General features: G+C 49.7%; 1 protein-coding gene across 2 annotated transcripts in view; it reads left to right on the top strand.

Annotated features, from left to right (window-relative positions):
- Positions 1–1,020: 1,020 nt before the first annotated feature.
- The window catches only part of LOC122565415 (excitatory amino acid transporter 1-like), a 303,209-nt gene continuing 279,269 nt past the window's right edge, over positions 1,021–24,960 (top strand). Inside the window, exon 1 of one of the 2 annotated variants that reach the window (XM_087975411.1) lies at positions 1,021–1,230. The gene's annotated coding sequence lies outside the window, so the exon portion shown is untranslated. The remainder of the gene's footprint in view (positions 1,231–24,960) is intronic. The other variant, XM_087975417.1, reaches the window with a different exon arrangement.

The raw sequence follows: 24,960 nt of genomic DNA, 5'->3' as shown, positions 1-24,960 counted from the left end.
CTGAAATTTGATTACATCTGTGTGAATATATCTATGATGCTCTCTGTCTCTTGCAGACTGTTTGAGGTGTCTGTAGTACATACCCAACAACACGTTTGTACCTTGTGTGCTTTTTATCTCTACCCACATGGCCTCATTTGATGATTGCATCAAGATACCATCCCTCCTCACTGCTATAATTGATTCCTTGATCAATGTTGTGAATTAGCCTGCTCATCTTTCAGCCAGGTCTCATAATGATATCTTACTTCCATGTGTTGATTGTGCCCTCAGATCATCTACCATATTCCTCAGGCTCCTTACATTGCAATAATTCCAATTATGGTTGCTAAATCCACTTTTTTCCATCACCTTCTAAACTCATTACCAGTTCCATCTAGAAGGACAAGGGCAGCAGATACATGGGAACACCATCCCCTGCAAGATCCCCCTCACAAAGCCACTCCCCATCCTTACTTGAAAATATATCACCGTTCCTTCGGTTTCGCTGGGTCAAAATCCTGGAATTCCCTCCCTTAAGGACATTGTGGGTTGTAGCTTTTTGAGAAGGTATCTTACCAATACTTTCTCAACTAGAGACAGGCAATAAATGCTGTCCCAGCCATAGATGCGCACACCCCATAAGTGAATTAAAAAAAAAATTAATTAAACCAAAAACACATCCAATTCTCCCGTGTCCTTTAGAGAAGGAAATCTGCCATCCTTACCTCACTGGCCCAGAAGTGACTCCAGAACCACAGTTATATGGTTAACTCTTAACAGCCCTCTGAAATGGCCAAGTAAGCAACTAAGATCAAAAGCGATTGGGGATGGGTAATAAATACTGATCTTTCCGAACACCTACATCCCATGAATGAATGAAAACAACAACTGGCAAGATTTTGTTGCCATGGTGACTCAAATTCCTTCTCTCTAACTTTATTCTTGTTGCTACTTCCAAACACACAAGCAAAGGCAAAATTTGTCCAGTGTCTGAGTTTATTTCACTCTCTGAATCCACCACATGAATCTGGCTCCTGCTCAGCCTGTCGTTCCTGTTCAGAACGATGATGATCGAGCTCAGTCTCCTCCCCAGGGCCCTGAACAGTGCTCCTTGTTCAGGAAGTCGATGCTGACAATACAGTCAGGGCTTGGTACGAGAGCATCCTGAAGTAGCCTGGCTGCAGCACACATTGCGAACCAGCACCAGGATTACAACTGACCTGGAGTTTTCCTCACTTGAGACTTTTGGTAAGTCCTGTATTAAGTTATCTGAAAGTGTTAAAAAGCTATTAGAATATTTAAAAGGTTGTGTATCCAGTTATTGGAATTATTTTAAGATCTGGCAGAGACACTGCCCATTGCAGATAGAGACCCCAGAGTCACAGTCCATTGCAGATAGAGACCCCGGGACACTGCCCATTGCAGATAGACAGCCTGGGACACTGTCCACTGCAGATAGACACCCCTGAAACATTGTCCATTGCAGATAGAGATCCCTGAGACAGTGCCCATTGCAGATAGAGACCCCTGAGACACTGTCCATTGCAGATAGACATACCTGAGATACTGTCCATTGCAGATAGAGATCCCTGAGACACTGTCCATTGCAGATAGAGATCCCTGAGACACTGCCCATTGCAGATAGACACACCTGAGATACTGTGCACTGCAGATAGAGATGATGAGTGTTGTGCTGGAAAAGCACAGCCGGTCAGGCAGCATCCAAGGAGCAGGATAATCGATGTTTTGGGCATAAGCCCTTCATCAAGAGATTCCCGAGATAGTGTCCATTGCAGATATAGATCCTTGAGACACTGTCCATTGCAGATCGAGACCCCGGAGACACTGCACATTGCAGATAGAGACCCCTGAGACACTGTCCATTGTAGATAGAGACCCCTGAGACACTGTCCGTTGCAGATAGAGATCCGGGAGACACTGCCTATTGACGGTCGATACCACTGAGACACTGTCCATTGCAGATAGAGATCCTGAGACACTGTCAATTGCAGATAGAGACCCCGGAGACACTGTCCATTGCAGATAGAGATCCCTGAGACACTGTTCATTGCAGACAGAGACCAACGAGACACTGTCCACTGCAGACAGAGATCCTGAGACACTGTCCATTGCAGACAGAGATGAAGAGTGTGGTGCTGGAAAAGCCGGTCAGGCAGTATTCATGGAACAGAAGAATCGATGTTTTGGGCAAAAGCCCTTCATCAGGAGATTCCCGAGACACTGTCCACTGCAGGTAGAGATCCCAGAGACACTGCCCTTTGTAGATAGAGATCCCGAGGCAGTGCCCACCGGGGATGCAAACCCCGAGACACCATCCATTGCAGATAGAGATCTCGAAACACAGCCCACTGCAGATGGAAACCCCAAGATACTGTCCATTGCAGATAGAGATCCCTGAGACACAGTCCGTTGCAGATAGAGATCCCTGAGACACTGTCCAGTGCAGATAGAGGTCCCTGAGACACTGTCCATTGCAGATAGAGATCCCTGAGACACTGTCCATTGTTGATAGAGATCCCAGAGACACTGTCCATTGTAGATAGACATCCTGAGACACTGTCCATTGCAGATAGAGACCCCTGAGACACTGTCTATTTCAGATAGAGATCCTGTAACACTATCCATTGCTGATAGAGACCCGGAGACACTGTCCATTGTAGACAGAGATCCCGAGACACTACCCAGTTCAGATAGAGACCCCTGAGACACAGTCCGTTGCAGATAGAGATCCCTGAGACACTGTCCATTGCAGATAGAGATCCCAGAGACACTGTCCATCGCAGATAGAGACCCCGAGACACTGCACAGTTCAGATAGAGACACCTGAGACACTCCCTATTGCAGATAGAGACCTCGAGAAACTGTCCATTGCAGATAGACACCCAGAGACACTGTCCATAGCAGATAGAGATCTTGCGACACTGTCCATTGCAGAGAGAGATCCCGAGACACTGTCCATTGCAGATAGAGACCAAAGAGACACTGTCCACTGCAGACAGAGATCCAGAGACACTGTCCACTGCAGACAGAGTTCCTGAGACACTGTCCACTGCAGACAGAGTTCCTGAGACACTCTCCATTGCAGATAGAGATGAAGAGTGTGGTGCTGGAAAAGCCGGTCAGGCAGTATTCATGGAACAGAAGAATCGATGTTTTGGGCAAAAGCCCTTCATCAGGAGATTCCCGAGACACTGTCCACTGCAGGTAGAGATCCCAGAGACACTGCCCTTTGTAGATAGAGATCCCGAGACACTGCCCATTGCAGATGGAGACCCCAAGACACTGTCCATTGCTGATAGAGATCCCTGAGATACTGTCCATCGCAGATAGAGACCCTGAGACACTGCACAGTTCAGATAGAGACCTCTGAGACACTCCCTATTGGAGATAGAGACCTCGAGAAACTGTCCATTGCAGATAGACACCCTGAGACACTGGCCATTGCAGGTAGAGATCCCTGAGACACTGTCCATTGCAGGTAGAGATCCCTGAGACACTGTCCATTGCAGATAGAGATCCCGAGACACTATCCATTACAGATAGAGATCCTGGAGACACTGTCCATTGCAGATGGAGACCCCTGAGACACTGTCCATTGCAGATAGAGACCCCTGAGACACTATGCATTGCATGACAGAAACCCCGGAGACACTGTCCATTACAGATAGAGACCTCTGAGACACTATCCATTGCATGATAGAAACCACGGACACACTGTCCATTGCAGATAGAGATCCCGGAGACACTGTCCATTGCAGACACAGATCAAAGATTCCCTGTCCATTGCAGACAAAGATTCTGAGACACTGTCCATTGCAGATAGAGATGAACAGTGTGGTGCTGGAAAGGCCGGTCAAGCAGTATCCAAGGAACAGGAGAATCGATGTTTTGGGCAAAAGCCCTTCATCAGGAGATTCCCGCGACACTGTCCATTGCAGGTAGAGATCCCAGAGACACTGCCCTTTGTAGGTAGAGATCCCAAGGCAGTGCCCATTGGAATGCAAACCCCGAGACACCATCCATTGCACATAGAGATCTTGAAACACAGCCCACTGCTCATAGAAACTCCAAGATACTGTCCATTGCATATAGAGATCCCTGAGACACTGTACATTGTAGATAGAGATCCCTGAGACACTGTCTATTTCAGATTGAGACCTTGAGAATCTGTCCATTGCAGATAGAGATCCCGAGACACTGTCCATTGCTGTTAGAGATCCCTGTGATACTGTCCATCGCAGATAGAGACCCCGAGACACTGCACAGTTCAGATAGAGACCCCTGAGGCACACACTATTGCAGAGAGAGACCTCGAGAAACATGTCCATTGCAGATAGACACCCTGAGACACTGTCCATTTCAGGTGGAGACCACTAAGACACTGCCTATTGCAGATAGAGACCTTGAAAAACTGTCCATTGCCGATAGACATCCAGAGACACTGTCCTTTGCAGATAGAGATCTTGAGACACTCTCCATTGCAGATAGAGATGAAGAGTGTGGTGCTGGAAAAGCCAGTCAGGCAGTATCCATGGAACAGAAGAAACGATGTTTTGGGCAAAAGCCCTTCATCAGGAGATTCCCGAGACACTGTCCACTGCAGGTAGAGATCCCAGAGACACTGACCTTTGTAGATAGAGATCCCGAGGCAGTGCCCACCGGGGATGCAAACCCCGAGACACGATCCATTGCAGATAGAGATCTCGAAACACAGCCCACTGCAGATGGAAACCCCGAGACACTGTCCATTGCAGATAGAGATCCCTGAGACACTGTCCATTGCTGATAGGGATCCCTGAGACACTGTCCATCGCAGATAGAGACCCCGGGACACTGCACAGTTCAGATAGTGACCCCTGAGACACACCCTATTGCAGATAGAGACCTCGGGAAACTGTCCATTGCAGGTAGACACCCTGAGCCACTGTCCATTGCAGATAGAGATCTCAAGACACAGCCCACTGCAGATGGAAACCCCGAGATACTATCCATTGCAGATAGAGACCCCTGAGACACTGTCCATTGCAGATAGAGATCCCCGAGACACTGTCCATTGCAGATAGAGATCCCTGAGATACTGTCCATCGCAGATAGAGACCCCGGGACACTGCACAGTTCTGATAGCGACCCCTGAGACACACCCTATTGCAGATAGAGACCTCGAGAAACTGTCCATTGCAGGTAGACACCCTGAGACACTGTCCATTGCAGATAGAGATTCCTGAGACACTGTCCGTTGCAGATAGAGACCCTGAGACACTGTCCATTTCAGATAGAGACCACTGAGACACTGTCCATTGCAGATAGAGACCGTGAGACACTGTCCATTGCTGATAGACACCCCGAGACACTGTCCATTGCAGATAGAGACCCCTGAGACTCTGTCCATTGCTGACAGACACCCCGAGACACTGTCCATTTCAGGTAGAGACCCCTGAGACTCTGTCCATTGCAGATAGACACCCCGAGACACTGTCCATTTCAGATAGAGACCACTGAGACACTGTCCATTGCAGATAGAGATTCCTGAGACACTGTCCGTTGCAGATAGAGACCCTGAGACACTGTCCATTGCAGATGGAGATCCTGAGACACTGCCCATTGCAGATGGAGACCCCAAGACACTGTCCATTGCTGATAAAGATCCCTGAGATACTGTCCATCGCAGATAGAGACCCCAAGACACTGCACATTTCAGATAGAGACCCCTGAGACACACCCTATTGCAGATAGAGACCTCGAGAAACTGTCCATTGCAGATAGACACCCTGAGACACTGTCCATTGCAGATAGAGATCCCTGAGATACTGTCCATCGCAGATAGAGACCCCGGGACACTGCACAGTTCTGATAGCGACCCCTGAGACACACCCTATTGTGTCCATTGCAGATAGAGACCTTGAGAAACTGTCCATTGCAGATAGAGACCCCAGAGACACTGCCCATTTCAGATGGAGACCCAAAGACACTGCCCATTTCAGATGGAGACCCAAAGACACTGTCCATTGCAGATGGAGACCTGCTGAGACACTATCCATTGCATGATAGAGACCCCAAAGACACTGTCTGTTGCAGATGGAGACCCCTGGGACACTGCCCATTGCAGATATAGACACTGGAGACACTGTCCATTGCAGATAGAGATCCCGGAGAAACTGTCCATTGCAGATAGAGATCCCGGAGAAACTGTCCATTGCAGACAGAGACCAAAGAGACACTGCCCTTTGTAGATAGAGATCCCGAGGCAGTGCCCACCGGGGATGCAAACCCCGAGACACCATCCATTGCAGATAGAGATCTCGAAACACAGCCCACTGCAGATGGAAACCCCGAGATACTGTCCATTTCAGATAGAGATCCCTGAGACACTGTCCATTGCTGATAGACACCCTGAGACACTGTCCATTGCAGATAGAGACCCCTGAGACACTGTCCATTGCAGATAGACACCCCTGAGACACTGCCTATTTCAGATAGAGATAGCTGAGACACTCCATTGCTGATAGAAATCGCAGATACACTGTCCATTGCAGAGGAGATCCTGAGACACTGTCTTTTGCAGATGGAGACCCCGAGACAGTGCCCAATGCAGATAGAGACCCCTGAGACACTGTCCATTGCAGATAGAGACCGTGAGACACTGTCCATTGCTGATAGACACCCCGAGACACTGTCCATTGCAGATAGAGACCCCTGAGACTCTGTCCATTGCTGACAGACACCCCGAGACACTGTCCATTTCAGGTAGAGACCCCTGAGACTCTGTCCATTGCAGATAGACACCCCGAGACACTGTCCATTTCAGATAGAGACCACTGAGACACTGTCCATTGCAGATGGAGAGCCTGAGACACTGCCCATTTCAGATGGAGACCCCAACACACTGTCCTTTGCTGATAGAGATCCCTGAGATACTGTCCATCGCAGATAGAGACCCGAGACACTGCACAGTTCAGATAGAGACCTCTGAGACACTCCCTATTGGAGATAGAGACCTCGAGAAACTGTCCATTGCAGATAGACACCCTGAGACACTGGCCATTGCAGGTCGAGATCCATGAGACACTGTCCATTGCAGGTAGAGATCCCTGAGACACTGTCCATTGCAGATAGAAATCCCGAGACACTATCCGTTGCAGATGAAAACCCCAAGATACTGTCCATTGCAGATAGAGATCCCTGAGACACTGTCCGTTGCAGATAGAGATCCCGGAGAGACTGTCCATTGCAGATGGAGACCAACGAGACACTGTCCACTGCAGACAGAGATCCTGAGACACTGTCCATTGCAGACAGAGATGAAGAGTGTGGTGCTGGAAAAGCCGGTCAGGCAGTATCCAAGGAAGAGAAGAATCGATATTTTGGGCAAAAGCCCTTCATCAGGAGATTCCCGAGACACTGTCCACTGCAGGTAGAGATCCCAGAGACACTGCCCTTTGTAGATAGAGATCCCGAGGCAGTGCCCACTGGGGATGCAAACCCCGAGACACCATCCATTGCAGATAGAGATCTCGAAACAAAGCCCACTGCAGATGGAAACCCCAAGATACTGTCCATTGCTCATAGCGATCCCTGAGACACTGTCCGTTGCTGATAGAGACCCTGAGACACTGTCCATTGCAGATAGAGACCCTGAGACACTGTCCATTGCAGATAGAGACCCTGAGATACTGTCAATTGCAGATAGAGACACGTGAGATACTGCCCATTGCAGATAGAGACCTTGAGACACTGTCCATTGCAGATAGAGACCCTGAGATACTGTCCATTGCAGATGGAGACCTGTGAGACACTGTCCTTTGCAGATAGAGACCCTGAGATACTGTCCATTGTAGATAGAGATCTTGAGACACTGTCCATTGCAGATGGAGACCCGTGAGATACTGCCCGTTGCAGATAGAGAACCTGAGATACTGTCCATTGCAGATAGAGACCCGTGACACACTGTCCTTTGCAGATAGAGACCCGTGAGACACTGTCCATTGCAGATAGAGACCCTGAGACACTGTCCATTGCAGATAGAGACCCGGAGATACTGTCCATTGCAGATAGAGACCGGTGAGACACTGTCGATTGCAGATAGAGACCCGTGAGACACTGCCCATTGCAGATAGAGAACCTGAGATACTGTCCATTGCAGATAGAGACCCGTGAGTCACTGTCCATTGCAGATAGCGACCCTGAGACACTGTCCATTGCAGATACAGACACGTGAGATGCTGTCCATTGCAGGTAGAGATCCTGAGACACTGTCCATTGCAGATAGAGACCCCTGAGACACTGACCATTGCAGATAGAGACCCTGAGACACTGTCCATTGCAGATAGAGACCCGTGAGACACTGTCCATTGCACATAGAGACCCCTGAGACACTGCCCAATGCAGATTGAGACCCCGAGACACTGTCCATTGCAGACAGTGTTCCTGAGACACTGTCCATTGCAGATAGAGACCCGTGAGACACTGTCCATTGCACATAGAGACCCCGAGACACTGTCCATTGCAGATAGAGATCCCTGAGACACTGTCCATTGCAGATAGACACCCCTGAGACGCTTTCCATTGCAGGTAGAGACCACGAGACACTGTCCATTGCAGATAGAGACTACTGAGACACTGTCCATTGCAGATAGAGACCCGTGAGATACTGTCCATTGCAGATAGAGACCCGTGAGTCACTGTCCATTGCAGATTGTGACCCTGAGACACTGTCCATTGCAGATAGAGACCCGTGAGATGCTGTCCATTGCAGGTAGAGATCCTGAGACACTGTCCATTGCAGATAGAGACCCTTGAGATGATGTCCATTGCAGATAGAGATCCTGAGACACTGTCCATTGCAGATAGAGACCCCTGAGACACTGCCCATTGCAGATAGAGACCCTGAGACACTGTCCATTGCAGATAGAGACCCCTGAGATACTGTCCATTGCAGATATAGACCCGTGAGTCACTGTCCATTGCAGATAGCGACCCCGAGACACTGTCCATTGCAGATAGAGACCCGTGAAACACTGTCCATTGCAGATAGAGACCCTGAGACACTTTCATTGCAGGTAGAGACCCCGAGACACTGTCCATTGCAGATAGAGATCCGTGTGACACTGCCCATTGCATATATTGACCCCGAGACACTGTCCATTGCAGATAGAGACCCTGAGACACTGTCCATTTCAGGTAGAGACCCCGAGACACTGTCCATTGCAGATAGAGTTCCCTGAGACACTGTTCATTGCAGACAGAGACCAAAGAGACACTGTCCACTGCAGACAAAGATTCTGAGACACTGTCCATTGCAGACAGAGATGAAGAGTGTGGTGCTGGAAAAGCCGGTCAGGCAGTATTCATGGAACAGAAGAATCGATGTTTTGGGCAAAAGCCCTTCATCAGGAGATTCCCGAGACACTGTCCACTGCAGGTAGAGATCCCAGAGACACTGCCCTTTGTAGATAGAGATCCCGAGGCAGTGCCCACCGGGGATGCAAACCCCGAGACACCATCCATTGCAGATAGAGATCTCGAAACACAGCCCACTGCAGATGGAAACCCCAAGATACTGTCCATTGCAGATAGAGATCCCTGAGACACAGTCCGTTGCAGATAGAGATCCCTGAGACACTGTCCAGTGCAGATAGAGGTCCCTGAGACACTGTCCATTGCAGATAGAGATCCCTGAGACACTGTCCATTGTTGATAGAGATCCCAGAGACACTGTCCATTGTAGATAGACATCCTGAGACACTGTCCATTGCAGATAGAGACCCCTGAGACACTGTCTATTTCAGATAGAGATCCTGTAACACTATCCATTGCTGATAGAGACCCGGAGACACTGTCCATTGTAGACAGAGATCCCGAGACACTACCCAGTTCAGATAGAGACCCCTGAGACACAGTCCGTTGCAGATAGAGATCCCTGAGACACTGTCCATTGCAGATAGAGATCCCAGAGACACTGTCCATCGCAGATAGAGACCCCGAGACACTGCACAGTTCAGATAGAGACACCTGAGACACTCCCTATTGCAGATAGAGACCTCGAGAAACTGTCCATTGCAGATAGACACCCAGAGACACTGTCCATAGCAGATAGAGATCTTGCGACACTGTCCATTGCAGAGAGAGATCCCGAGACACTGTCCATTGCAGATAGAGACCAAAGAGACACTGTCCACTGCAGACAGAGATCCAGAGACACTGTCCACTGCAGACAGAGTTCCTGAGACACTGTCCACTGCAGACAGAGTTCCTGAGACACTCTCCATTGCAGATAGAGATGAAGAGTGTGGTGCTGGAAAAGCCGGTCAGGCAGTATTCATGGAACAGAAGAATCGATGTTTTGGGCAAAAGCCCTTCATCAGGAGATTCCCGAGACACTGTCCACTGCAGGTAGAGATCCCAGAGACACTGCCCTTTGTAGGTAGAGATCCCGAGGCAGTGCCCATCGGGGATGCAAACCCCGAGACACCATCCATTGCAGATAGAGATCTCGAAACACAGCCCACTGCAGATGGAAACCCTGACATACTGTCCATTGCACATAGAGATCCCCGAGACACTGTCCGTTGCAGATAGACACCCCTGAGACACTGTGCATTGTAGATAGAGACCCTTGAAACACTGCACAGTGCAGATAGCGACCCCTGAGACGCTGTCCGTTGCAGATAGAGATCCTGAGACACTGTCAATTGCAGATAGAGACCCATGAGATGCTGTCCCTTGAAGATAGAGACCCCTGAGACACTGTCCATTGCAGATAGAGACCCTGAGACACTGTCCATTGCAGACAGAGACCCGTGAGATGCTGTCCCTTGAAGATAGAGACCCCGAAGACACTGTCCATTGTATATAGACACCCCGAGACACTGTCCATTTCAGATAGAGACCCCTGAGACACTGCCTATTGCAGATAGACACAGCTGAGACACTGCCAATTTCCGATAGAGATCCTGAGACACTGTCCATTGCAGACAGAGATCCCGAGACACTCTCCATTGCAGACAGAGATGAAGAGTGTGGTGCTGGAAAAGCCGGTCAGGCAGTATCCAAGGAACAGAAGAATCGATGTTTTGGGCAAAAGCCCTTCATCAGGAGATTCCCGAGACACTGTCCACTGCAGGTAGAGATCCCAGAGACACTGCCCTTTGTAGATAGAGATCCCGAGGCAGTGCCCACCGGGGATGCAAACCCCGAGACACGATCCATTGCAGATAGAGATCTCGAAACACAGCCCACTGCAGATGGAAACCCCAAGATACTGTCCATTGCAGATAGAGATCCCTGAGACACTGTCCGTTGCAGGTAGAGATCCGTGAGACACTGTCCATTGCAAATAGAGATCTCTGAGACACTGTCCATTGCAGATAGAGACCCCGAGACACTGTCCATTGCAGATAGAGATGAAGAGTGTGGTGCTGGAAAAGCCGGTCAGGTAGTATCCATGGAACAGAAGAATCGATGTTTTGGGCAAAAGCCCTTCATCAGGAGATTCCCGAGACACTGTCCACTGCAGGTAGAGATCCCAGAGACACTGCCCTTTGTAGATAGAGATCCTGAGGCAGTGCCCATTGCAGATAGAGACCCTGAGACACTGTACATTGCAGATAGAGATCCTGAGACACTGTCCAATGTAGATAGAGATAGTGAGACACTGTCCATTCCAGATAGAGACCCTGAGACACTGCCCAGTTCAGATAGAGACCCCTGAGAAACTGTCCATTGCAGATAGAGATCCCTGAGACACTGTCCATTGCAGATAGAGATCCCTGAGACACTGTCTATTTCAGATAGAGATCCCAGAGACACTGTCCATTGTATATAGACACACAGAGACACTGTCCATTTCAGATAGAGACCGCTGAGACACTGCCCATTGCTGATAGAGATCCTAGAGACACTGTCTGTTGCAGATAGAGACGCCTGAGACACTGTCCATTGCAGATAGAGATCTTGAGATACTGTCCATTGCAGATAGAGATCTTGAGACACTCCCAATTGCAGATAGAGACCCCAAGACACGGTCCATTGCAGATAGAGACCCCAAGACACTGTCCATTGCGGATAGAGATCCGTGAGACACTGTCCATTGCAAATAGAGATCTCTGAGACACTGTCCATTGCAGATAGAGACCCCGAGACACTGTCCATTGCAGATATAGATCTTAGAGATACTGTCCATTGTAGATGTAGATCATGAGACACTGTCCACTGCAGATAGAGATCCTGGACATACTGTCCATTGCAGATAGAGACCCCTGAGACACTGCCCATTGCAGATGGAGATGCCTGTGACACTGTCCATTGCAGATAGAGATCTTGAGACACTGTCCATTGAAGATAGAGACCTTGAGAAACTGTCCATTGAAGATAGAGATCCCAGAGACACTGTCCATTGTTGATAGACACACAGAGACACTGTCCATTTCAGATAGAGACCGCTGAGACACTGCCCATTTCAGATATAGACCCAAAGACTCTGTCCATTGCTGATAGAGACCCCTGAGACACTGCCCTTTGCAGATAGAGATCTTGCGACACTGTCCATTGCAGATAGAGATCCTGGAGACACTGTCCAATGCAGATGGAGACCACTGAGACACTGTCCATTGCAGATAGAGACCCCGGAGACACTGTCCATTGCAGATAGAGATCCCGGAGACACTGTCCATTGCAGACAGAGATCCTGAGACACTGTCCATTGCAGATAGAGATGAAGAGTGTGGTGCTGGAAAAGCCGGTCAGGCAGTATCCATGGAACAGAAGAAACGATGTTTTGGGCAAAAGCCCTTCATCAGGAGATTCCCGAGACACTGTCCACTCCAGGTAGAGATCCCAGAGACACTGCCCTTTGTAGATAGAGATCCCGAGGCAGTGCCCACTAGGGATGCAAACCCCAAGACACGATCCATTGTAGATAGAGATCTCGAAACACAGCCCACTGCAGATGGAAACCCTGAGATACTGTCCATTGTACATAGAGATCCCTGAGACACTGTCCATCGCAGGAAGAGATCCCTGAGACACTGTCCATCGCAGATAGAGACCCCGGGACACTGCACAGTTCTGATAGCCACCCCTGAGACACACCCTATTTCAGATAGAGACCTCGAGAAACTGTCCATTGCAGGTAAACACCCTGAGACACTGTCCATTGCAGATAGAGATTCCTGAGACACTGTCCATTTCGGATAGAGTTCCCTGAGACACTGTCCATTGCAGATAGAGACCCCTGAGACACCGTCCATTGCAGATTGACACCCCTGAGACACTGCCTATTTCAGATAGAGATAGCTGAGACACTCCATTGCTGATAGAGATCGCAGATACACTGCCCATTGTAGATAGAGACCCTGAGACACTGTCCTTTGCAGAATGAGATGAAGAGTGTGGTGCTGGAAAAGCCGGTCAGGCAGTATCCTAGGAACAGAAGAATCGATGTTTTGGGCAAAAGCCCTTCGTCAGGAGATTCCCGAAACACTGTCCACTGCAGGTAGAGATCCCAGTGACACTGACCTTTGTAGACAGAGATCCCGAGACACTGCCCATTGCAGATGGAGACCCCAAGACACTGTCCATTGCTGATAGAGATCCCTGAGATACTGTCCATCGCAGATAGAGACCCCGAGACACTGCACAGTTCAGATAGAGACCTCTGAGACACTCCCTATTGGAGATAGAGACCTCGAGAAACTGTCCATTGCAGATAGACACCCTGAGACACTGGCCATTGCAGGTAGAGATCCCTGAGACACTGTCCATTGCAGGTAGAGATCCCTGAGACACTGTCCATTGCAGATAGAGATCCCGAGACACTATCCATTACAGATAGAGATCCTGGAGACACTGTCCATTGCAGATGGAGACCCCTGAGACACTGTCCATTGCAGATAGAGACCCCTGAGACACTATGCATTGCATGACAGAAACCCCGGAGACACTGTCCATTACAGATAGAGACCTCTGAGACACTATCCATTGCATGATAGAAACCACGGACACACTGTCCATTGCAGATAGAGATCCCGGAGACACTGTCCATTGCAGACACAGATCAAAGATTCCCTGTCCATTGCAGACAAAGATTCTGAGACACTGTCCATTGCAGATAGAGATGAACAGTGTGGTGCTGGAAAGGCCGGTCAAGCAGTATCCAAGGAACAGGAGAATCGATGTTTTGGGCAAAAGCCCTTCATCAGGAGATTCCCGCGACACTGTCCACTGCAGGTAGAGATCCCAGAGACACTGCCCTTTGTAGGTAGAGATCCCAAGGCAGTGCCCATTGGAATGCAAACCCCGAGACACCATCCATTGCACATAGAGATCTTGAAACACAGCCCACTGCTCATAGAAACTCCAAGATACTGTCCATTGCATATAGAGATCCCTGAGACACTGTACATTGTAGATAGAGATCCCTGAGACACTGTCTATTTCAGATTGAGACCTTGAGAATCTGTCCATTGCAGATAGAGATCCCGAGACACTGTCCATTGCTGTTAGAGATCCCTGTGATACTGTCCATCGCAGATAGAGACCCCGAGACACTGCACAGTTCAGATAGAGACCCCTGAGGCACACACTATTGCAGAGAGAGACCTCGAGAAACATGTCCATTGCAGATAGACACCCTGAGACACTGTCCATTTCAGGTGGAGACCACTAAGACACTGCCTATTGCAGATAGAGACCTTGAAAAACTGTCCATTGCCGATAGACATCCAGAGACACTGTCCTTTGCAGATAGAGATCTTGAGACACTCTCCATTGCAGATAGAGATGAAGAGTGTGGTGCTGGAAAAGCCAGTCAGGCAGTATCCATGGAACAGAAGAAACGATGTTTTGGGCAAAAGCCCTTCATCAGGAGATTCCCGAGACACTGTCCACTGCAGGTAGAGATCCCAGAGACACTGACCTTTGTTGATAGAGATCCCGAGGCAGTGCCCACCGGGGATGCAAACCCCGAGACACGATCCATTGCAGATAGAGATCTCGAAACACAGCCCACTGCAGATGGAAACCCCGAGAGACTGTCCATTGCAGATAGAGATCCCTGAGACACTGTCCATTGCTGATAGGGATCCCTGAGACACTGTCCATCGCAGATAGAGACCCCGGGACACTGCACAGTTCAGATAGTGACCCCTGAGACACACCCTATTGCAGATAGAGACCTCGGGAAACTGTCCATTGCAGGTAGACACCCTGAGCCACTGTCCATTGCAGATAGAGATCTCAAGACACAGCCCACTGCAGATGGAAACCCCGAGATACTATCCATTGCAGATAGAGACCCCTGAGACACTGTCCATTGCAGATAGAGATCCCCGAGACACTGTCCATTGCAGATAGAGATCCCTGAGATACTGTCCATCGCAGATAGAGACCCCGGGACACTGCACAGTTCTGATAGCGACCCCTGAGACACACCCTATTGCAGATAGAGACCTCGAGAAACTGTTCATTGCAGGTAGACACCCTGAGACACTGTCCATTGCAGATAGAGATTCCTGAGACACTGTCCGTTGCAGATAGAGACCCTGAGACACTGTCCATTTCAGATAGAGACCACTGAGACACTGTCCATTGCAGATAGAGACCGTGAGACACTGTCCATTGCTGATAGACACCCCGAGACACTGTCCATTGCAGATAGAGACCCCTGAGACTCTGTCCATTGCTGACAGACACCCCGAGACACTGTCCATTTCAGGTAGAGACCCCTGAGACTCTGTCCATTGCAGATAGACACCCCGAGACACTGTCCATTTCAGATAGAGACCACTGAGACAGTGTCCATTGCAGATAGAGATTCCTGAGACACTGTCCGTTGCAGATAGAGACCCTGAGACACTGTCCATTGCAGATGGAGATCCTGAGACACTGCCCATTGCAGATGGAGACCCCAAGACACTGTCCATTGCTGATAAAGATCCCTGAGATACTGTCCATCGCAGATAGAGACCCCAAGACACTGCACATTTCAGATAGAGACCCCTGAGACACACCCTATTGCAGATAGAGACCTCGAGAAACTGTCCATTGCAGATAGACACCCTGAGACACTGTCCATTGCAGATAGAGATCCCTGAGATACTGTCCATCGCAGATAGAGACCCCGGGACACTGCACAGTTCTGATAGCGACCCCTGAGACACACCCTATTGTGTCCATTGCAGATAGAGACCTTGAGAAACTGTCCATTGCAGATAGAGACCCCAGAGACACTGCCCATTTCAGATGGAGACCCAAAGACACTGCCCATTTCAGATGGAGACCCAAAGACACTGTCCATTGCAGATGGAGACCTGCTGAGACACTATCCATTGCATGATAGAGACCCCAAAGACACTGTCTGTTGCAGATGGAGACCCCTGGGACACTGCCCATTGCAGATATAGACACTGGAGACACTGTCCATTGCAGATAGAGATCCCGGAGAAACTGTCCATTGCAGATAGAGATCCCGGAGAAACTGTCCATTGCAGACAGAGACCAAAGAGACACTGCCCTTTGTAGATAGAGATCCCGAGGCAGTGCCCACCGGGGATGCAAACCCCGAGACACCATCCATTGCAGATAGAGATCTCGAAACACAGCCCACTGCAGATGGAAACCCCGAGATACTGTCCATTTCAGATAGAGATCCCTGAGACACTGTCCATTGCTGATAGACACCCTGAGACACTGTCCATTGCAGATAGAGACCCCTGAGACACTGTCCATTGCAGATAGACACCCCTGAGACACTGCCTATTTCAGATAGAGATAGCTGAGACACTCCATTGCTGATAGAAATCGCAGATACACTGTCCATTGCAGAGGAGATCCTGAGACACTGTCTTTTGCAGATGGAGACCCCGAGACAGTGCCCAATGCAGATAGAGACCCCTGAGACACTGTCCATTGCAGATAGAGACCGTGAGACACTGTCCATTGCTGATAGACACCCCGAGACACTGTCCATTGCAGATAGAGACCCCTGAGACTCTGTCCATTGCTGACAGACACCCCGAGACACTGTCCATTTCAGGTAGAGACCCCTGAGACTCTGTCCATTGCAGATAGACACCCCGAGACACTGTCCATTTCAGATAGAGACCACTGAGACACTGTCCATTGCAGATGGAGAGCCTGAGACACTGCCCATTGCAGATGGAGACCCCAACACACTGTCCTTTGCTGATAGAGATCCCTGAGATACTGTCCATCGCAGATAGAGACCCGAGACACTGCACAGTTCAGATAGAGACCTCTGAGACACTCCCTATTGGAGATAGAGACCTCGAGAAACTGTCCATTGCAGATAGACACCCTGAGACACTGGCCATTGCAGGTCGAGATCCATGAGACACTGTCCATTGCAGGTAGAGATCCCTGAGACACTGTCCATTGCAGATAGAAATCCCGAGACACTATCCGTTGCAGATGAAAACCCCAAGATACTGTCCATTGCAGATAGAGATCCCTGAGACACTGTCCGTTGCAGATAGAGATCCCGGAGAGACTGTCCATTGCAGATGGAGACCAACGAGACACTGTCCACTGCAGACAGAGATCCTGAGACACTGTCCATTGCAGACAGAGATGAAGAGTGTGGTGCTGGAAAAGCCGGTCAGGCAGTATCCAAGGAAGAGAAGAATCGATATTTTGGGCAAAAGCCCTTCATCAGGAGATTCCCGAGACACTGTCCACTGCAGGTAGAGATCCCAGAGACACTGCCCTTTGTAGATAGAGATCCCGAGGCAGTGCCCACTGGGGATGCAAACCCCGAGACACCATCCATTGCAGATAGAGATCTCGAAACAAAGCCCACTGCAGATGGAAACCCCAAGATACTGTCCATTGCTCATAGCGATCCCTGAGACACTGTCCGTTGCTGATAGAGACCCTGAGACACTGTCCATTGCAGATAGAGACCCTGAGATACTGTCCATTGCAGATAGAGACCCTGAGATACTGTCAATTGCAGATAGAGACACGTGAGATACTGCCCATTGCAGATAGAGACCTTGAGACACTGTCCATTGCAGATAGAGACCCTGAGATACTGTCCATTGCAGATGGAGACCCGTGAGACACTGTCCTTTGCAGATAGAGACCCTGAGATACTGTCCATTGTAGATAGAGATCTTGAGACACTGTCCATTGCAGATGGAGACCCGTGAGATACTGCCCGTTGCAGATAGAGAACCTGAGATACTGTCCATTGCAGATAGAGACCCGTGACACACTGTCCTTTGCAGATAGAGACCCGTGAGACACTGTCCATTGCAGATAGAGACCCTGAGACACTGTCCATTGCAGATAGAGACCCGGAGATACTGTCCATTGCAGATAGAGACCGGTGAGACACTGTCGATTGCAGATAGAGACCCGTGAGACACTGCCCATTGCAGATAGAGAACCTGAGATACTGTCCATTGCAGATAGAGACCCGTGAGTCACTGTCCATTGCAGATAGCGACCCTGAGACACTGTCCATTGCAGATACAGACACGTGAGATGCTGTCCATTGCAGGTAGAGATCCTGAGACACTGTCCATTGCAGATAGAGACCCCTGAGACACTGACCATTGCAGATAGAGACCCTGAGACACTGTCCATTGCAGATAGAGACCCGTGAGACACTGTCCATTGCACATAGAGACCCCTGAGACACTGCCCAATGCAGATTGAGACCCCGAGACACTGTCCATTGCAGACAGTGTTCCTGAGACACTGTCCATTGCAGATAGAGACCCGTGAGACACTGTCCATTGCACATAGAGACCCCTGAGACACTGCCCAATGCAGATTGAGACCCCCAGACACTGTCCATTGCAGACAGAGTTCCTGAGACACTGTCCATTGCAGATAGAGACCCCGAGACACTGTCCATTGCAGATAGAGATCCCTGAGACACTGTCCATTGCAGATAGACACCCCTGAGACGCTTTCCATTGCAGGTAGAGACCACGAGACACTGTCCATTGCAGATAGAGACTACTGAGACACTGTCCATTGCAGATAGAGACCCGTGAGATACTGTCCATTGCAGATAGAGACCCGTGAGTCACTGTCCATTGCAGATTGTGACCCTGAGACACTGTCCATTGCAGATAGAGACCCGTGAGATGCTGTCCATTGCAGGTAGAGATCCTGAGACACTGTCCATTGCAGATAGAGACCCTTGAGATGATGTCCATTGCAGATAGAGATCCTGAGACACTGTCCATTGCAGATAGAGACCCCTGAGACACTGCCCATTGCAGATAGAGACCCTGAGACACTGTCCATTGCAGATAGCGACCCCGAGATACTGCCCATTGCAGATAGATACCCCTGAGACACTGTCCATTGCAGATAGAGACCCCTGAGATACTGTCCATTGCAGATATAGACCCGTGAGTCACTGTCCATTGCAGATAGCGACCCCGAGACACTGTCCATTGCAGATAGAGACCCGTGAAACACTGTCCATTGCAGATAGAGACCCTGAGACACTTTCATTGCAGGTAGAGACCCCGAGACACTGTCCATTGCAGATAGAGACCCGTGTGACACTGCCCATTGCATATATTGACCCCGAGACACTGTCCATTGCAGATAGAGACCCTGAGACACTGTCCATTTCAGGTAGAGACCCCGAGACACTGTCCATTGCAGATAGAGTTCCTGAGACTCTGTCCATTGCAGAAAGAGACCCTGAGACACTGTCCTTTGCAGATAGACACCCCTGAGACACTGCCTATTTCGGATAGAGATCCCTGAGACACTGTCCATTGCTGATAGAGATCCCAGATACACTGTCCATTGTAGATAGAGATCCTGAGACACTGCCCACTGTCAGTAGAGACCCCCGAGACACTGTCCATTGCAGATACGGACCCCGAGACACTGTACATTGCAGATAGGGTCGCCAAGACACTGTCCATTGTAGGTAGAGACCCCTGAGACACTGCCCATTGCTGATAGAGCAACGTGACATACTGTCCATTGCAGATAGAGATCTAGAGACACTGTCCATTGCAGATGGAGACCCGTGAGACACTGCCCATTTCAGATAGAGACCACTGAGACACTGTCCATTGCAGATAGAGACCCCTGAGACACTGTCCATTTCTGATAGAGACCACTGAGACACTGTCCTTTGCAGATAGAGACCCTGAGACAATGTCCATTGCAAATAGAGACCCTGAGATGCTGTCCATTGCAGATAGAGATCTTGAGACACTGTCCATTGCAGATGGAGACCAGTGAGACACTGCCCGTTGCAGATAGAGACCCGTGAGACACTGTCCATTGCAGATAGAGACCCTGAGACACTGTCCATTGCAGACAGTGTTCCTGAGACACTGTCCATTGCAGATAGAGACCCGTGAGACACTGTCCATTGCACATAGAGACCCCTGAGACACTGTCCATTGCAGATAGAGACCCGGAGATACTGTCCATTGCAGATAGAGACCGGTGAGACACTGTCGATTGCAGATAGAGACCCGTGAGACACTGCCCATTGCAGATAGAGAACCTGAGATACTGTCCATTGCAGATAGAGACCCGTGAGTCACTGTCCATTGCAGATAGCGACCCTGAGACACTGTCCATTGCAGATACAGACACGTGAGATGCTGTCCATTGCAGGTAGAGATCCTGAGACACTGTCCATTGCAGATAGAGACCCCTGAGACACTGACCATTGCAGATAGAGACCCTGAGACACTGTCCATTGCAGATAGAGACCCCTGAGACACTGTCCATTGCACATAGAGACCCCTGAGACACTGCCCAATGCAGATTGAGACCCCGAGACACTGTCCATTGCAGACAGTGTTCCTGAGACACTGTCCATTGCAGATAGAGACCCGTGAGACACTGTCCATTGCACATAGAGACCCCTGAGACACTGCCCAATGCAGATTGAGACCCCCAGACACTGTCCATTGCAGACAGAGTTCCTGAGACACTGTCCATTGCAGATAGAGACCCCGAGACACTGTCCATTGCAGATAGAGATCCCTGAGACACTGTCCATTGCAGATAGACACCCCTGAGATGCTTTCCATTGCAGGTAGAGACCACGAGACACTGTCCATTGCAGATAGAGACTACTGAGACACTGTCCATTGCAGATAGAGACCCGTGAGATACTGTCCATTGCAGATAGAGACCCGTGAGTCACTGTCCATTGCAGATTGTGACCCTGAGACACTGTCCATTGCAGATAGAGACCCGTGAGAAGCTGTCCATTGCAGGTAGAGATCCTGAGACACTGTCCATTGCAGATAGAGACCCTTGAGATGATGTCCATTGCAGATAGAGATCCTGAGACACTGACCATTGCAGATAGAGACCCCTGAGACACTGCCCATTGCAGATAGAGACCCTGAGACACTGTCCATTGCAGATAGCGACCCCGAGATACTGCCCATTGCAGATAGATACCCCTGAGACACTGTCCATTGCAGATAGAGACCCCTGAGATACTGTCCATTGCAGATATAGACCCGTGAGTCACTGTCCATTGCAGATAGCGACCCCGAGACACTGTCCATTGCAGATAGAGACCCGTGAAACACTGTCCATTGCAGATAGAGACCCTGAGACACTTTCATTGCAGGTAGAGACCCCGAGACACTGTCCATTGCAGATAGAGACCCGTGTGACACTGCCCATTGCATATATTGACCCCGAGACACTGTCCATTGCAGATAGAGACCCTGAGACACTGTCCATTTCAGGTAGAGACCCCGAGACACTGTCCATTGCAGATAGAGTTCCTGAGACTCTGTCCATTGCAGAAAGAGACCCTGAGACACTGTCCTTTGCAGATAGACACCCCTGAGACACTGCCTATTTCGGATAGAGATCCCTGAGACACTGTCCATTGCTGATAGAGATCCCAGATACACTGTCCATTGTAGATAGAGATCCTGAGACACTGCCCACTGTCAGTAGAGACCCCCGAGACACTGTCCATTGCAGATACGGACCCCGAGACACTGTACATTGCAGATAGGGTCGCCAAGACACTGTCCATTGTAGGTAGAGACCCCTGAGACACTGCCCATTGCTGATAGAGCAACGTGACATACTGTCCATTGCAGATAGAGATCTAGAGACACTGTCCATTGCAGATGGAGACCCGTGAGACACTGCCCATTTCAGATAGAGACCACTGAGACACTGTCCATTGCAGATAGAGACCCCTGAGACACTGTCCATTTCTGATAGAGACCACTGAGACACTGTCCATTGCAGATAGAGACCCCTGAGACACTGTCCATTTCTGATAGAGACCACTGAGACACTGTCCTTTGCAGATAGAGACCCTGAGACAATGTCCATTGCAAATAGAGACCCTGAGATGCTGTCCATTGCAGATAGAGATCTTGAGACACTGTCCATTGCAGATGGAGACCAGTGAGACACTGCCCGTTGCAGATAGAGACCCGTGAGACACTGTCCATTGCAGATAGAGACCCTGAGACACTGTCCATTGCAGATAGAGACCCTGAGATACTGCCCATTGCAGATAGTGACCCTGAGACACCGTCCATTGCAGATAGAGACCCTGAGATACTGTCGATTGCAGATAGAGACACGTGAGACACTGTCCATTGCAGATAGAGACCCGTGAGACACTGTCCATTGCAGATAGAGACCCGTGAGACACTGTCCATTGCAGATTGCGACCCTGAGACACCGTCCATTGCAGATGGAGACCCTGAGACACTGTCCATTGCAGATAGAGACCCTGAGACACTGTCCATTGCAGATAGAGACCCCTGAGATACTGCCCATTGCAGATAGTGACCCTGAGACACCGTCCATTGCAGATAGAGACCCTGAGATACTGTCCATTGCAGATAGATACCCGTGAGTCACTGTCCATTGCAGATTGCGACCCTGAGACACTGTCCATTGCAGATACAGACCCGTGAGATGCTGTCCATTGCAGGTCGAGATCCTGAGACACTGTCCATTGCAGGTAGAGACCCCTGAGATGATGTCCATTGCAGATAGAGATCCTGAGACACTGTCCATTGCAGATAGAGACCCCTGAGACACTGACCACTGCAGATAGAGACCCTGAGACACTGTCCATTGCAGATAGAGACCCGTGAGACACTGTCCATTGCACATAGAGACCCCTGAGACACTGCCCAATGCAGATTGAGACCCCAAGACACTGTCCATTGCAGACAGAGTTCCTGAGACACTGACCATTGCAGATAGAGACCCTGAGATACTGTCCATTGCAGATAGAGACCCTGAGACACTGTCCATTGCAGATAGAGACCTGAGATACTGTCCATTGCAGATAGAGACCCGTGAGACACTGTCGATTGCAGATAGAGACCCCTGAGACACTTCCCAATGCAGATTGAGACCCGTGAGACACTGTCCATTGCAGATAGAGACCCGTGAGTCACTGTCCATTGCAGATAGCGACCCTGAGACACTGTCCATTGCAGATACAGACCCGTGAGATACTGTCCATTGCAGGTAGAGATCCTGAGACACTGTCCATTGCAGATAGAGACCCCTGAGATGATGTCCATTGCAGATAGAGATCCTGAGACACTGTCCATTGCAGATAGAGACCCCTGAGATGATGTCCATTGCAGATAGAGATCCTGAGACACTGTCCATTGCAGATAGAGACCCCTGAGACACTGACCATTGCAGATAGAGACCCTGAGACACTGTCCATTGCACATAGAGACCCCTGAGACACTGCCCAATGCAGATTGAGACCCCGAGACACTGTCCATTGCAGACAGAGTTCCTGAGACACTGTCCATTGCACATAGAGACCCCTGAGACACTGTCCATTGCAGATAGAGACCCGTGAGACACTGTCCATTGCAGATAGAGACCCGTGAGACACTGTCCATTGCAGATAGAGACCCTGAGACACTGTCCATTGCAGGTAGAGACCCTGAGACACTGTCCATTGCAGATAGAGTTCCTGAGACACTGTCCATTGCAGATAGAGACCCGTGAGACACTGCCCATTGCAGATAGACACCCCTGAGACGCTGTCCATTGCAGGTAGAGACCACGAGACACTGTCCAATGCAGATCGAGTTCCTGAGACTCTGTCCATTGCAGATAGAGACCCGTGAGACACTGTCCATTGCAGATAGAGACCCCTGAGATACTGTCCATTGCAGATAGAGACCCGTGAATCACTGTCCATTGCAGATTGCGACCCTGAGACACTGTCCATTGCAGATAGAGACCCGTGAGATGCTGTCCATTGCAGGTAGAGATCCTGAGACACTGTCCATTGCAGATAGAGATCCTGAGACACTGTCCATTGCAGATAGAGACCCCTGAGACACTGTCCATTGCAGATATCGAGCCTGAGACACTGTCCATTGCAGATAGAGACCCGTGACATACTGTACATTGCAGATAGAGATCTAGAGACACTATCAATTGCAGATGGAGACCCGTGAGACACTGCCCATTTCAGATAGAGACCACTGAGATACTGTCCATTGCAGATAGAGACCCGTGAGACACTGTCCATTGCAGATAGAGACCCTGAGACACTGTCCATTGCAGATACAGACCCGTGAGATGCTGTCCATTGCAGGTCGAGATCCTGAGACACTGTCCATTGCAGGTAGAGACCCCTGAGATGATGTCCATTGCAGATAGAGATCCTGAGACACTGTCCATTGCAGATAGAGACCCCTGAGACACTGACCATTGCAGATAGAGACCCTGAGACACTGTCCATTGCAGATAGAGACCCCTGAGACACTGCCCAATGCAGATTGAGACCCCGAGACACTGTCCATTGCAGACAGAGTTCCTGAGACACTGACCATTGCAGATAGAGACCCTGAGATACTGTCCATTGCAGATAGAGACCCTGAGACACTGTCCATTGCAGATAGAGACCTGAGATACTGTCCATTGCAGATAGAGACCCGTGAGACACTGTCGATTGCAGATAGAGAC

The sequence above is a fragment of the Chiloscyllium plagiosum genome, unplaced genomic scaffold (genome assembly GCF_037043375.1).
Source record: "Chiloscyllium plagiosum isolate Xiang-an unplaced genomic scaffold, Cpla_swu_hap1 HiC_scaffold_2, whole genome shotgun sequence".
NCBI classification, from domain to species: domain Eukaryota; kingdom Metazoa; phylum Chordata; class Chondrichthyes; order Orectolobiformes; family Hemiscylliidae; genus Chiloscyllium; species Chiloscyllium plagiosum.
Note: the sequence above shows the minus strand (reverse complement) of the source record. Positions and strands in the feature narration are given on the sequence as shown.